The sequence below is a fragment of the Pleurodeles waltl genome, chromosome 5, assembly GCF_031143425.1.
Source record: "Pleurodeles waltl isolate 20211129_DDA chromosome 5, aPleWal1.hap1.20221129, whole genome shotgun sequence".
Classification (NCBI taxonomy): domain Eukaryota; kingdom Metazoa; phylum Chordata; class Amphibia; order Caudata; family Salamandridae; genus Pleurodeles; species Pleurodeles waltl.
Window position 1 is genome coordinate 1,385,662,896 of NC_090444.1, and position 13,039 is coordinate 1,385,675,934.

Consider the following 13,039-nt stretch of genomic DNA (forward strand, 5'->3'; position numbering starts at 1 on the left):
AATCTGTATTATGTCGCCCAGGAGTCCACCCACCTAGTCTTAAATTTTCAAAAAATTCTTATCCTAAATCGCAAATGCATGCAGTCAAAATAAATCACAGTACACCACCTTGTGGTAAACCCTTCCTTCATGAATCAAAAACCACTTTCGCACACACACGTATTTATAACTCAAAAACCACTGTCACACACACACGTCTTTATAGCTAAAAAAACACTTTCACACACACATGTATTTATAGCTCAAAAACCACTTTCACACACACATGTAATCAAACCAGCATCTATAGTTTACACCATTTCACATGAGTACCCGATCGTTCAATATGCCATAAGCATTGTTCAAAGAGCTGCAATATCACAGGAAGCAAATAACATAACAACTGTTTAACACGACAAACATAGCCTGCCTGCTCCACTGGAATGAACAACTATCATCCATTTACTGGAATAAACCACTATCACTCCTATACACACAAGGACGCTGACAACACCTGCCAGTTCCTCTTAAATGGACACATAGACCCTGGAACGGACCACTACCATTCCATTCCACATCTTTGCAACGCCCTTTTAACCTAGGGTTGGCTTGGAGCCTGCAACACCCTCTCTGGGCAGAGTTATCTGCCCCAGCCCCTCTGGCTGGGGACTGCAAACAGCGACTCGCGCTGTGTTCTGAAGCAACACCGCTAGTTGCCTCTATTCCTCGGACTTCGTTTTTAACAGTAACAAGCTACATGAAATACAGGAAGCTAATCTAAGTATACAGCTGCAGCGCAGGGAGGAAGGAAATGGTGTAATACAATGGAAGGACCAAATTAACAGAGAATGCTAGCAGCCCGCGGACGGCTATAGTTAACTATCTGAATGTTTTCACGAGGTGTATTAGAGGAGCCCGCAATAGAGGAAGAAATGCCCTTGGCATGCCACTGGAGACAGAGAACAAATGCAATAAGAAAAAAAAACAGACTAAGAGGTACGGTATATATATATATATATTAACCATAAATCCATCACCAACACTACACTATGCAGGAAACACATTAACGAAACAACTCAGTTACCTTCCCGTCTCGTGATATTTACACTTAATACAAGAAATCAAACAGCGAGAGCAGGATCACGAGGCAGCAATAGATACTCACGACAGCCCAAGCCTGCGTCACAGGAGGGGCCTTGTCCAATTGATTGTTCAGTAGTAGGCCCGACTGAAACAGGAGCTGGGCTGCAGGGAGTCATCCGCTGAACGAGACCGCATTCTTCACCCATCCAGATACAAACGACCGTTAGCCAGCTCTTCTAGATAAACATAAAGAATTTATTAGAGATAGAAATAGAAAGACATGTACATGGAGGATGCTCTTTACTAGTGTACACGAACAGCCCAATACAAAGAAGTAATACATGATCTTTTATAGTATTAAACCACAAACATAATTCAACGTATTATTGGTTCTTTGGCATTGACGTATGATTGATGTATGGCTATTTCTCCATTATGTCTGAAGGTAGTTTTTCCTATCATACCATATATAGTAACAAAAAGCATAGAAAAGGATTTTACACAAGGTGGCCTACGTGCCTAATATCACATGGTCCATCTTGTGACAAAACTTGAGAACATTACGTACTCAGACTGGTACTTTCCAGAAGGGAGATTGCTTCAGCTAGCATGCAGTGACGATGATATTTCATGATGGCTGTTCAGAGAGCTAGCCTTGCAACATAATGCGTTCCTAGCAGTAGCGGATTACATTTGTAGGCCTCTTTATTTAATGATAGGCCTGTGCAGAGATTGTCATTGTGTATCACAGGAGCCACCAGGCATTGCATACCTAAGAACTGTAAAATGTGATTCCACAGTCTTACATCTCCACATAGCAAAATGTGTAACAAAAACAAGCAGACAATGACTTTGTGATAGGTGGACTTCTTGAGAAAGTGTGATTTAAAATGAATTGGGGCATGGTTGAAAAGAACAGTGAAATGTTAAGTCATGGTGGATGAAATTATTGGAGTAGATGCCACACAATTGTAAGTCCAAAGTCCAGTGTACTCCTCCCATAGGAAATGGAAGGTGGTTGAAGAACAGTCAACATAGTGAATATGTGGTACACAAAGGAGGTTCTTTAGGAAGAAGTCACTTGCTGGAAGTGGTGAGTTTCTACAAATAGTAAACAGTGCATCACTCTCCTCTTAATTCAATAAAGCAATTTATTCTCATACAAAGGCCTAAATAATAATTAAGCATTTGTTAATTCAAACACAGGTATATGTGTATATATACATCCTTATTTCAAACTAGACAATTTCTAAACTAAATCAACAACCCCTATCCTCTCAAAAACTCTCATACAGATGGCCTTCACACAAACACATATAGCTCAACACAACGAACAACAAAAGACTAATGACCACAAATACAACTAGACAAAGACCAGACACCGGAAAAACAAATAATTACAGACCCAATAATATTTTACAACTGAAAAGTATCAATCATCACAAATTTAAATATCAAATAAATGGTAAATTAGGACATCAAACCCCTATATATATATATATAATTCATAATTTCTCACCAATAATACACTTTAGATCAGTCCATTGCACAAATACAGTAATTAATATCACAAAGATCCAAGCTCATAACAAAACAAATAAATTCAAGCTCTTCTGATTGCATCCAATGAGCCTTTAAATGCAACTTCCAAATTATTTCTTCAGTGAATTAATTGGTGCTAAAGCCGGTGAGTCTTTCTATACAAGTTCTCAAAAACAAGATGGCTCCATCAATTAATCAATACTCTTTGTTACCGGTTTGTAGATGATCCTTTTTCCCTTACTCAATCAATAGAAATGCCAGAACTGCTGATGCGCGTTTCGGTGGACTTATGCTTTTAGATCAATTCATGATACTCACGGCTACCTCCATCAGGGCACTCAGTCCAGTATTGCACAATGCATCATCTTTTTAATTCTACATATAAGTTAAAAATATAATTACCTTTGTATCAAGGATATTAACTGTAGTAAATACATAAATTGCATCAGTTACCATGCGTGGGGGCCCATTTGGGTAAGTGTGGGGACCAAACTAAAAACCAAAACCACAAAATGTCAAAACGATGTATAATAAAAGTGACCATAGCAGGCCATGTGATGAAGATACAGAAAGCAGAGAGCTTCAGCCCATACATACATAGAAATCCAAAGAAAAAGATTATTGCACGAACGGAGATTCTGTGGTTACCGGATGGAAATCAGTAAAATACAAAAAGGGCTCTCACATTGCTAACAGGTCCAGGAACAAAAAAACGTCAAAGCTGTAAGATAAAACATTTTTTCAACAAACCAGGTGCCGGAGTGCACCATGCCATAAGATTGAAACACCGCATTCCGAACGTTATTCAAAACAGAGAGAAATACCTTCAAACGTCTTCTGAAATATCTAATGAACTCCTCTATGCGAGCATTCAGGCTTGCGATCTTATCGAGATGCGGCATCGCAGCGCGTTATTAAATAACCCGGTGTTCCTCACCGAAGAATATAGAAAAGGGACTAACATCACAACTTACTACGCTGCACTAGTCAAACGAAACTTGGTGGCCATTTTGAAAAGGTATAGTTAAATTGCAAATTGCACAGGAAATTGAATGAAGAGGTACTGAAAAAGAAGAAGATGACAAGACAATCCATCAAAAGATTGAAATACATCCGCACTGCAGGCAAAAAGCCTGTAACAGTGGGAAAAACAAACTTAAAGACTAAAAATATCTATTTAATAAACCATGCCCCTAGATAGACATCAATAATTCTGTAAATCACTCAGAGGGCATTGTACCAGGGAATGGTTTTTCAGAACCCACATCATCCCTCGAGGTTATTTTTTCTAGGATGATCCATCTGATTTCATCCTCTTTATGGTTTAACATGGCCCAGTGTGCAACCAAGGGAGCATTCAGCTTCCTAGTTCTAATGGAAGACTTATGTTCAGACAGTCTTACTCTGAACTCCCTTGATGTCTCATCCACATATCCTAGATAACATGGACATAAAATAAGGCACATTTTTTGATCTACAGTTAGTCATGGTATTCAGGGCAATCGTTTTGCCGTTACACATGGCTTCTTTTGAAACTATAGCCACTTCACAGGCTTGACAGCTGCCACATTGAAAATTGCCTTTAATTGGATCCATCCTTACAATTGACCTCTGGGTCAATTCCAAAGAACGAACAACTGCAGATCTGACCAGAATGTTATGCAAATTTTTGTTTCTCTTAAAAGCAAATACAGGTTTCTCTAGATGCATAGAATCTCCACTGGTATTAATAATTTGCCACTCTGAGTAAATGATCTTTTAAATCCTATCATTTAAACTAGAGTGATGAATAACACATGCCAGCTTATCATTGTTGGTTTGTTTCTTACCCTGAAAAAGTGATTCACGATTATAGTATTTCGCTCTTTTCAGTGAATCTTTTATCATTTTTGCAGAGTACCCTCTCTGTCGCAGTTTATCGGAAAGGACCTCTGCATGTTGCAAAAAATCTTTCATCTCTGTACAATTCCTTCTTAAACGCAAAAACTGAGAGAAAGGAATGGCCAGGCTTTGACACTTAAGGTGAAAACTGTCATAATGTAAAAGAGTATTACGTGCTGTGGGTTTGGTAAACAGGGACACCGCCAGGCGTCCATTAAGATGTTTAATATATACATCCCAAAACTCTACCTGATTATAATCTCACTTCATGGTAAATTTCAGATTATTGTCACATAGGTTCAACCATATAAAGAACTCATAAGGTCCTGTTCACCTCCTCTCCAGATAAAGAAAACATCATCGATGTATCTACACCATAGATAGATATTTTCAAAAAATGGAGTGATTTTATTGTAGATATGTCTTTTTTCAAATGCTCCAACGTATAAATGAGCCACACTAGGATTACAGGCAGCGCCCATACTGACTCCCTTGATTTGGTGGTAGACTGTCCTATTAAATTCAAAATAATTATTAAATAGAACAGTCTTAAGACACTCTAAGATGAATGTATGTAGGGGATCAGGGCCCAGGTCTGTAAACAAAGCCTCAACACATTCAAGTGCCTTTTGTTGTGGAATGTTCATATATAGGCACTCTAAGTCCATCGTTACCAGTATTTCCTGTTTAGGTTTGAAGTCAGATCCCTCAAATTTCAAGATAAAATGTCCCGTATTCCGAACGTAGGAGGGGAGCTGCGTCACTAAGGGTTTCAGAAAAGAATCAACATATTGTGATAACGGTTCTATAGCCGAACCAATAGTGGAGACAATAGGGCGTAATGGAGGATCTAAGGAGTTCTTATGTACCTTGGGCAGTCCATATATAGTAGGAAATCTAGTATGTTCATGTGTCAAAAACTCAAACTCCTTCTTACAGATAAGACCTGACTCTAGTGCAGTGTTGTTCCTAGCTTTAATCTCTCTCTTAATACGGGGCTCTGGATCACCAGATATTACTCTATAGAATTCGGGACACAAGAGCATATTTGACATCTTCTCAATGTAGTATGTAGTGTCTAATACCGCAATACCAGCTCCTTCATCACATGGTTTTATCGTGATCTTGTTGTTATCCTTTAATTTGCATAAGGCTGTATTTTCTTCTTTGCTTAAATTAAACTTTGATTTAGGGTTATGTCTAAACATATTCTCAAATTTCCGTACCACCACTTTCTAAAAAATGGCTACTGTGCCGAAGAAAGGGGTAGATTGTTGTTGAAGGTGTCTGGTCTTTGTCTATTTGTAGATTGTATTTGTGGTCATTAGTCTTTTGTTATTCGTTGTGTTGAGCTATATGTGTATGTGTGAAGGCCATCTGTGTGAGAGTTTTTGAGGGGATAAGGGTTGTTGATTTAGTTTAGAAACTGTATAGTTTGAAATAAGCATGTATATATATATATACACATATACCTGTGTTTGAATTAATAAATGTTTTATTATTATTTAGGCCTTTGTTTGAGAATAATTTGCTTTATTGAATTAAGAGGAGAGTGATGCACTGTTTACTATTTGTAGTTTTCCCTGAATCCCTCTCCATATTTTCGTAGGGACCCTGTATTTCCTTTAGTGGTGGGTTTCTAGCCATCCCACCTCCTGGAGTCTTTTCTGGACATATCCGCTTGCGTGGTTAGAGGATCTGCTGCTACAGAGGCAGGGGTGTATGGTGCAGTTTCTTCCCTTGACAGGGCCTCCCTTCCAGTAGCTGGCACAGATGAAGGGCCTGGTGTTGCTGTGCTGAAGAAAGGGGTACATGTAAAGTCCCTCAACACCCCTGTAAGGGAGGCCATGTTGGTTTTGTGAGCCTCCCACTGTTCTTGCATGTGCCTATGGATTTCCCTCTGCAGCTGCTTGATTTTCCAGAGTTCTGCCAGTATCAGGCTTATCATGCCTTGGTACACCTGATAAACCCCCAAGATGTGGCTAATGGGGTCCTGCTCAGGAGCATCCCCAGTTGCCTCACCCCGCTGGCCCACAGCATCCCTCCCACACACCCAACCCCCCCCGGGCCTGTGCCCTTCCCACAGGGTGCCTCCTCCCACTAGTTCTAGGACCATCATTGTCCATGGTGTGGTGCTGCAACTCAGGACCCTTGACTGGGGGACACAAGACGGTAGAAACTGTCCTAGTGACATAGGTTGGGGGCAAATGGCTGCCTGTGATGTTGAGGCTACCGGGCCGGGAGGCGAGACTCACTGTTGGTGTCTGACCAGGTAGTCCAGATGGGCCTGAACTGTCCTCCAGGTCCAGGAGTGTCTTCTTTACTGAGGGCTTCATCCATGGGGGTAGTGGCAGCCTCTTCAGTGGCCTCTGTGTGCGCAGTAGCATCTTGACCTATTGATATGAAAGATACAATGTTACTGGTTGTATTGTGACATCTACCTCAAAAGGTTTACGGGTGCATTTCGCAAAGCCCTTGTACATAGTTGATTTGCAGGTTATCCTATTGTGACAGGTACCCATGCTATTGGGTGTATAGGCCCGACATTTGTGAAGCATGCCAATTCAATTAAAATCAAGCAGCTGCTCAATTGTGCATGCCATTATCTCTTGGGAGGATGGGCTGAGAATTACATCTTGCCACCAGTGCAGGCAGGACAGTAGCTGGACAGGATGTGGCTTTGAGCATTTTGGGACCTAGATGATTATCAGGCAGTAGGCCCAGAAGTTTGCCGTATTTGTGATTGGAGTCATCATGTGGTCAGTGCAGTGTGAATGTGTCTGCTGACAATAGCATTATGGTGATGCATCTTGCGGCCTTTGGCATCATTTATATGCACACTGGGTAAGCTGTCCTTCCTGTACTCATTAGTTTCATCTTGGGTTAGCTGTTCTAGAAGGAGCTAGGTGGCCAGATGCACCTCTGGTTTAAGCATGATCTGTATCTTGGTCCATCCCAGGTGAGTAAACTTCAATTGAGAGCTAGCAGGCAAGGGTTTTGGAAAATGACCACTGTTCTGCTGTTTGGAGTCACCTGAACAGTGCCTCCTGGCAGTTGCAGTCAGGTCACTCTCACTACTTCCCAACACTTGGCAATAGGTATCCTCCCAGGTGAGTAAACTTCATTTGAGACCTCACTGACAGATGCATTGTGACAAGTGGGCACTGGACTGGTGATTGTAGTTAGCCAAACAGGGCCTATTAGGTTTTGCAGTCATGTCACTCTCTCTACTTCTCAATACATGAAAATTGGTAACCTCTCAGGTGAGTAAACTTCATTTGACAGTTCACTAACAAATGCACTGGGGCATTAGCACACTGGGCTGGTGATTGGAGTTACAAGAACAGGCCCTCCTGGGAGTTACAGTCATGTTACTCCCTGTATTACACACAGTATACAAATGCTATCCTCCCGGGTGAGTACACTTCCATTGAGAGCTGAGGAACAAGGGTATTTGGAAAAGTAAACACTGGGCTTATGTTCGGAGTAGGAAAGACAGAACCTCCTGGCCTTGGCAGTTATGTCAGTCTCTGTATTACACACACTATTTATATGTTATCAACCCAGGCGAGTTCACTACAATTGGGAGCTAACAAACAAGGGTATTTGGTGAAGGATACACTGCTGGGAGTTGTAGTCATGTAACTCCCTATAATACACACTATACACAGATGTTATCCCTCCAGGTGAGTACACTACAATTGGGAGTTAAACAAGTGGAATTGGAGAAGGTGACACTGTGATGGTGGTTTGAGCAACAGTAACAGTGCGGTCATGTCAGTCCCTGTACTACAGAGAATATTCATATGTTATCCTCTCAAGTCAGTACACTACAATTGTGAGTTAACAAACAAGGGTATTTGGTGAAGGATACACTGGTCTGGTGTTTGGAGTTGTAGAACATTGCCTGCTGTGAGTTGTAGTCATGCAACTCCCTGTAATACACACACTATATATAGATGTTATCCCCCAGGTGAGTACACTTCAATTGTGAGATGCCAGACAGGGGTATTTGGATAGGTGAGCACTGGGGCTGGTGAGTGGAGTGGCAGTGAAGGTGGTAAAAGGTGAGCAGTGAGCATGCATGACATAGTATTTTGGTGGAATTTTTTGTGTTGTGACTTACCAGACTCAACTCCCCCAGGTATTCCTGTCAAGCCCTCAAGATGCAGGATGGCCAAGAAGTCCTCCTCCCAGGTATAGAGTTGTAATGGGGCACTAGGAGGGCTAACGCCAGTCTTCTTGGCCTGCAGCTGGTGCCTGGAGACCAGGTAGCGGACCTTGCCCCTGAGGTTGTTCCTTCTCTTCTTAATGTCTTCCTTTGTGCGCAGTGTGGTGCCTAACACATTCACTGTGTTGATGATCCTGTCCCACATTTCCATTTTCCTACTGAGTGGAGTGTCCTGGACTTGGGCTCCAAACAATTGTGGCTCTACATTTATGATCTCATCCACCATGACTCTTAAATCTTAATTTGTGAAATGGGGATTTTTGGAACGTCACATGGTGGTAAATAAAAAAGAACTAAATTGAAATTTGAAAGAGTGACAATAACTTACTAAAGGGGGTAGTGCAAAAGGGTGTGACTGGACAAAAGTGTGTGCAGGGTGTTATATGGGATGGTGATGAAAATGGTGCCTAGTATCTGTGCAGTGTGGGAAAAGAGTTGATCTGTCTTGCAGTGTAAATGCAAAGGATTGTGGTGTGTGTAGGGATCTGTTTTATGGTGGACTTTGCAGGTGTGTCTAGTGTGACAATGTGTGTCAGCTATGTTGTTTTCAAATCCATCCAATGTGTAGTTGTGTCTTACTTTGGTGACCGCGAACCACCATGGTTTGGACCGCCAATAGCTGACCACCACAGGTCCCTGCCACTGTGACTTTGGAGTTGTAATACCGTCAGTTGGTTGCTGTGCTGTCGGGCTGAAGTTCGAACTGCCTATTTCTGGGCTTCCGTTCTGATGCCGGTCTGCCATTTTTGGTTGGAGGTCGGTGGTCTTGCCTGTGTAACTCATAATACGGCCATCTTTAAGACCACCAACATGGCAGTCTTTTCCGGATCACCAACATGGCGGTCTGGCAATCTGACCGCCAAACTCGTAATGTCTTACAAAGACATACTAGGTCTTAAAAGACTTGGCCCTGTTCCTAAGCATTGACCTTCGTAAATATTTAATAAGTGTCAACACCACCATTTTCTATGATATGTTTCACCTCCCTTGGTCTGAGAAAAGGGAGGTGTTGCTGTTGATTGCTAATGGGTTTTCTTTTCAAGTCATTAATTTATTATAACGTTTACCATCAAGTTATACATGCTCATTAACCTGGCAGTGGCATGTGAGAAAATCACATTAAAATTACTTTAAGGCTTTGAGAATATACAATTTTTCCACACCTAATCTATTACTTTAAATATATTTGTAATTCCTAGTTTGTCTATTTTTATGAGGGTTAGAACAATCCGAGAAAGTTTAAAGCAGACTTCTAAACCTGGTGCCTTCTCATTAATCCCTACTCTGCCCACTGTTCCCACTTCTCTTTTAGATGAGTGTTCTTTTTTAAATGTGTGCCCATTGTGCCTAGAATTCTATTATAAATCTGTGTACATGACAGATCCAATTCAATTAAGTTTTAGTGCAGCACTTTCCGCTTGCACTTTTCAGAATAAAGAATTCAAATTAAACAGTTCAATAATAGGTAACATTAAAATAGATGCCAGAGAGGACTGAGCTGGGAAAAATCTACCAGCAAATAACTTTGAGTAAATGATGTCCATTAATCCAGATCAATAGGTTGTAGATCACTGTGCCCTCAGACAGGAGTGGTTCTCAATGCCTTCAGCAGAGCCACTGGTGCAGAGGTTCCACTGAAGGCACCAAACTTTGCGGAGTAGCAACCATGTTGATGCACCCCCTTGAGCAAATATTTTTTTTAATGTACTCAGAACCCAGTTCCTACAATGAGAATATCATCAACATAATAGAACAACTAGCATGGCAAAGGTCACAGGCCGTATGCTCGCAGCTCATTGCCAGAGTGTTTTAGTGCTCTGGCAATCCAGAGGGCTAATGACAGAGCAACCAGTGAGTGCATTGGCACTTACAGCCAATGTAGTGCACGGAGGCAACTGGTGTTATACTAGTGCGACTTGTGCCTTTGGTGAAGCTGTTTGCTTTTATGTCCTCTCTTCTCCTGCTTGCAGATTGTTGCCTGAGATTTATTGCCTGTGGATCTGCTGCTCAAAAGTACAATTTGGGTGGAGTACAGAACATAGAGCACAGGAACATTAAGCCCAACACGTTAACATTCAGTGGACTCTCAAACCACCTCTATTATTGTCCATTGGTAAGGACCCGGGTGAGTGCTGAGAGGCTGGTGCAGACTGATTGGGCTGCCACAGTTCGCTGCAGTGCTGCTCCAGCTGCCACAGTGCTGCGGTACCAGGGATTTTGGTGGTCTTGGCTGCATATTTTGGAGCTATAGAGGTCATCGGCCACAGTGAATAGGGTTATTGTTGTGCCCTTGTCCTGTGCGGCCTGCTACAGACACCCTGCAACCGGTGTTTGCTGACAGAAGGCATGCAGGGACATAAGCAACTCTATTTCCCTTCCTAGCCCCAGTTACAGCCTTTCTGATGCCATTAATGTCCACCACACTAGGTACCTCTAGGGGGAGTGGAAAGCTATGAAAGGTTCAGCCTGGGGCAGACAACTATTTGTTATCTATAAACTCATCTGTCTAGACCCCTACTCTAACCTTTAGCCCCTATTTCTTTATTTCTAACGTTTGGCACCTTGTGTCATTAGTCATTAAGGGATTGCATGATTTGAAGTGGAAAGAGTAAGCAGGTGCTGGTATCCTGAGTGTTTGTGCTCCCAGACAAGCCTCTCCCCTACATCGATTTAGGTCATTTAGGATTTAAGGTCACCTCTGGGGCTTAGTGGAAGGCCTCGTGGACTAGCAGGGTGAGGCAGCTCAAGGTTTCTCAAGGTTATATGCTTAATGTTGCCTACAATTTGACATTATTGCTGTATTGATCTTTGTATGTCTGTGGTGGTGTTTCCTGTAGCATGGAGGAGGGTAATTTTTGAGCATTGGAAATATTGGCTCTCATGGCAGGGTAAAGCCCCAAAGTGCCTGAGAGTGTATCTCTAAGTGGATGATGATTGTACCTCCTGCAGTACCCAGCTGAGGACCATAAACGTATATATGCAAAGCAGTAGTGAGTGGGGTGCTCACATCTCTGGTACTGGATTCCACTCTGGACTTATACCATGTGTTTCCTCATATTGGTCTTTAAGGTTGGGTAGCCATCCTTGATGACCATTAGATAGGGTTGACTGATTGTTGTGCCCACAGGGCGGTGGACCAGAACCCAGGGAAGGTGGTACCAGTTCAGCTTGTCAGTGCAGTTTGTGGGTAAGGGGCCCACTTGTGGTGAATTTGCCATAATAGAGGGGAAAAGATACGGTGAATCATCAAATATCAACTTGCATACTAAGGTCCAACTAATCTCTTTAAGCAAGAATAGTGTGATTCTGTTGTTACCCAGCAAAGTAAGGATACTGAGCTGATTTAAAACGGTTTGCCCTAAAAGACAATGATCTTGGATCACCATTATATGAGTCAATAAAGAAATTTGTAACACAACACTTTCTTGTAGCAAACAATGGAAGACCAGTAAAAAATACCACCATCAAATAAGTCATTCGCACTACTGGATGTAATCCTGCTTATGCAAGGGGCTTTACATTTAAAAGGCATTTTAGAAGCTTGGTTGTGCTGAATACTAATCAACTGTTGCAATCTGTGTTACTGCAAAATATAAATGTAGAATAACAAAAGGTGAATATTTGTCTACCCTATCTTATAAGACAGATAAATGAATCTCTGGAGATCACACAAGTGGCAATGAAGATGAGCAAAAATAAAATAATAGATATCAATAAAGCTCAAGTGGGAACTTCTGATTATATTGAAGGGGAGAAGGGCTCCCTGTATTTCGATTCTAGCCTATGTTGGCTGGACATAGATTCTGTAATGGTGGACAAGAAAAAATTCTCAACTAATATTAGAAGGCTGTTATGGAATAAACATTACAGCAAAGGAGGCAAAGAAGACTAAAGGTTAAAACCCCTGTTAAGACAGGAGAGGAAATGGGTGGAATAATAAAGGAGATAAATTAACCACCTCCAGAGCAGTTTAGTAATGGGATTTATTATGATGGCGCTTCGGTAAAAATGAAAAACACAATTCTGGATGCTTCAATGTTATCCCATAAAAAAATGAGCCAAAAGGTACAATTCAGGCTGCTCAGAAGAACAGAATTTAAGGTCAAGAGTCAGAGTTAGGACTCGAGAAAGAAACAAAATATTTGAATCATTCAAAGTCGATATCACAGACTCAGTAGGACCATGGTCATTACTCCTTTGTGTTTGATATTCTCCACAAAGGGAAAAAAAGAAGGAAACTACCCGCCCTAAATAGAGCAATGCTCCTTTCCCTGTTTAATCAAAATCCTGAATTATCAGACATTGGGTCCACTGATCTAAAAC

General features: G+C 41.6%; 1 long non-coding RNA gene across 1 annotated transcript in view; it reads right to left on the bottom strand.

The window, feature by feature from the left end:
* LOC138296493 (uncharacterized) overlaps nucleotides 1-13,039 on the bottom strand; it is a 208,182-nt gene that overhangs the window by 10,214 nt on the left and 184,929 nt on the right. Inside the window, exon 4 of the long non-coding RNA XR_011203845.1 lies at nucleotides 1,145-1,298. This is a non-coding gene — a long non-coding RNA (uncharacterized lncRNA). The remainder of the gene's footprint in view (nucleotides 1-1,144; nucleotides 1,299-13,039) is intronic.